The 3550-nt window shown below is 39.2% G+C and overlaps 1 pseudogene; it reads left to right on the top strand.

Annotated features, from left to right (window-relative positions):
- The first annotated feature begins 205 nt into the window (after positions 1-205).
- LOC120938712 lies at positions 206-286 on the top strand (annotated as a pseudogene).
- The last annotated feature ends 3264 nt before the right edge of the window (positions 287-3550 follow it).

The raw sequence follows: 3550 nt of genomic DNA, 5'->3' as shown, positions 1-3550 counted from the left end.
GGGAGATCATCGAATCCTGCTTGAAATCTGTGGAACTCAAACTTAGCAACACACCACATTGAAGTCTAAAGGTGGACCAATCTTAGCATTACATTTTGTCATTTTTTTTTAGACCAATAGATAAGCTCTTGTCAAAAAGGGTTTGGAGAGCTGTGCACCACCCTGCGGTACATTTAACAAAGCAAAAAGATTTTTAGAAAAACTTCTCGCTTCTCTGCCTTTTGGCTAAGATCAAGTGTAGTATCTGTTCTTATTAGTTACCAGTGGAGGCGCTGTGCTACCGTCTCTGGCCTACAGCGGTAGGTTAGGGGTGACGGTGGCTATGCAAATCCTGAAATGGTAACCTGGAAGGTTAGTATCGGGGGGAGAGCCAAGACCGGACTGCTCGACAAACTGAGTGCCGTTAATAGGTCTCCTCTAGAGAAAGCTGGAAGGGTTACCTCCCAATGGGGATGGAGCTGCACTGGTCTGGCCGAAGGCTGGGACCCCAAAATAAGCCCTTGAAGTAGTGCCCCTGGTTTGGCAGTCATGGGGTGCCATAACTCTCACTGTGTTTGAGTTCCCACTATGAGCTGTTACTGGCACCAAGGTCACTGCACCACCACACTTTTTTCTGCACCTGTCTCTTGGGCCAAGCCTTATGGCTAGTCCTAGAGGAATTTTTATTCCTGGCCAGCTATTGCACCATACAAAAGCACCTTAGCACTTTCTTCACTTCCCTTTTCCCCCCTTTTATGTTGTTTGTTGTGTCTGTCACTTTATGTATTTTTTTTTGGGTTGTTGGGTATTGTACATGTTTCATGTTTGATTAGTAGGGTGTAGGTCCTCGAGCCTACCCTGAATGTCTTGGGAGGGGGTGGACATGGCCTTCTCTCATAGGGTCTCTCTTCGGGGGAGCCCTGCCTAGTACTCAAAAACCTTGCAGTTAGTGAAGATTACCCTTTCACCTTCCCTCCTAAAGACACAGAAGAATTTACAACAAAATCTCACCAAAATTAGAGGAAATTCATATATAAACAATAATTAATTTAAATTGATATAAATAAGGTAAATAATCAAGCAGAAACACAGCAATAAAAGCAATAAAATCCTCACATAGGGTCTAACAATTCTTTACCCTACCAAAGAAAAACATTTGACTTCACATACACTTTAAATTGACAGATTACATAAATATATATATACAGTACTTTTGATTCTTGAACTGTTTTTTTTTATTATTACAATAACTGTTATAAGACACATCCATTCTTGAAAATGTTTTTAGAAATAAGTAAAACCCATTATATATTTTATACCTGTTGTGTTTTTGAAGTGTTTTAAGACATCAGCAGCACATGTTTCATGTCTGGCCACCATTACTTCTTCATTCTTCAATAGGCAAGTACAGCTGAGTTTGTCAGTAAAAGAAGGCATGTTATAAAAATGAATATGCCACTGACAAATCCACCTGTTCTTGTTCCCAATTGTCCCAATATTGTTAGCATTGCAATTAAATTGAACCAATTCTGCCACTGAGGCAAGGAGTCTACGCTAGAGGCGGAAAACTCAAATAATGTAAGCATCTCTCCGTCTCTCTCTGCACATAACTAACTGAACCCGAATGACAACAACGTAAGTCTTCAAGTTATCATAAAGACTTATTGATGAAGTGTTTTGCAGAACATTAAATGAAAACAGCATAGTTTTTTAAAAACCTGATGAAACTCCTAATAACCCTGAATCATATCGCCCAAATTCATTACTCAGTTCAGATGTGAAACTATTGGCAAAGGTGTTAGCAACTAGATTAGTGAAAGTAATATCTAAGATGGTGCATATGGAGTAATCTGGTATCATCCCAAATAGATCTACTGCAGTGAATATAAGGCGCTTATTTCTTAAGTTGCACATCCCGTCTGAAAACATGGGCGACAGCTATATTGTTGCTTGATGCGGCAAAAGCTTTTCATAATGTAGAATGGGATTTTCTATGGCATTCTCTAGAAAAATTTGGTTTTGAACCCCAGTTTATAAGATGGATACAAATTCTTTATGCTGCCCCAGTGGCGTGGGTACAGGTAAATGGACATATATCGGCATCTTTTCACTGCAACAAGGAACAAGACAGGGATGCACATTATCACGTTTGCTGTTTGCTTTGGCCCTTGAAGCCTTGCCTGCCTCTGTCCATCAATCATCAAATATTGTTGGGTTTTGTAGATTTCTGGGAGAAGATAAGATTGCTTTATATGATGACGATACACTTTTATTTTTGGGAGATACTTTGATGGGGGACTTGATGCGCGTGGCCGGCCGGTGTAATCGCCGCCGGCCACATGCAGTTGCATTAACAAGAGTTTGCAGACGCTATAACTTTTGCACAAAGGAATCAATATACGCTTATTGTGATATTTTTTTACCAAAAATGTGTTTTTTTAAAAACATTTCTAGGGATATTTACTACTGTATAGCAAAAAGTAAAAATTTTTGTTTTTTTCAAAATTGACGCTCTTTTTTTGTTTATAGCGCAAAAAATAAAAACCGAAGAGGTGATCAAATACTACCAAAAGGAATCTCTATTTGTGGAGGAAAAGAGGACGCACATTTTGTTTGTGTACAGCATTGCATGATGCAGCAATTGTCAGTTAAAGCGACGCAGTGTCAAATTGTAAAAAGTACTCTGGTCAGGAAGGGGGTAACATTTTCCGGGGCTGAAGTGGTTAATATAGATGACTCTTTTCAGGCTTCACGATAAATTGGGACAAATCAGTTCTTTTACCTGTGGACTCCCTAGTGACCAATCTGCCAACTTCTGCTTCTCAAATTGCTGTAGTCTCTACATTTACATATGTAGGGGTACAAGTCACTTCACAAGTAAATACATATGTGGAGAGGAACTTGACCCCACTATTTAACCACAAGCCGACCAGCCGCCACAGTTTTACGGCAGCAGGTCGGCTTGGCTGCGCGAAATCATGTAATATTAAGTCACTTCGCATTTCAGCCACAAAAATGCCATAAAACTATTCCCTATTTTGTAGACGCTATAACTTCTGCGCAAACCAATCAATAAACGCTTATTGCGATTTTTTTACGAAAAATATGTAGAAGAATACGTATCGGCCTAAAATGAGGGAAACAAAACGTTTTTTTATATATTTTTGGGGGATATTTATTACAGCAAAAAGTAAAAAATATTGTTTTGTTTTTTCAAAATTGTCGCTCTATTTTTGCTTATAGCGCAAAAAATAAAAACCGCAGAGGTGATCAAATACCACCAAAATAACGCTCTATTTGTGGGAAAAAAAAGGACGCCAATTTTGTTTGGGAGCCACGTCGCAGGACCGCACAATTTTCAGTTAAAGCGACGTAGTGCCAAATTGCTAAAAGTGACCAGCAAAATCGTCCGGGGCAGAAGTGGTTAAGCAGTTTGGGCAAGTGGATAAAATCTGGAGTAAGTTGTCTTTAACAAAAATAGGTAGAGCTAATTTGATAAAGATGATATGGATGCCACAACTACTATATTTGCTACATAATTGCCCCATATGGCTGCCAAGGACATTTTTTC

The sequence above is a fragment of the Rana temporaria genome, chromosome 4 (assembly GCF_905171775.1).
Source record: "Rana temporaria chromosome 4, aRanTem1.1, whole genome shotgun sequence".
Lineage (NCBI taxonomy): Eukaryota > Metazoa > Chordata > Amphibia > Anura > Ranidae > Rana > Rana temporaria.
The sequence above is the reverse complement of the archived record's forward strand: the minus strand, read 5'-3'. Positions and strand labels throughout refer to the sequence as shown.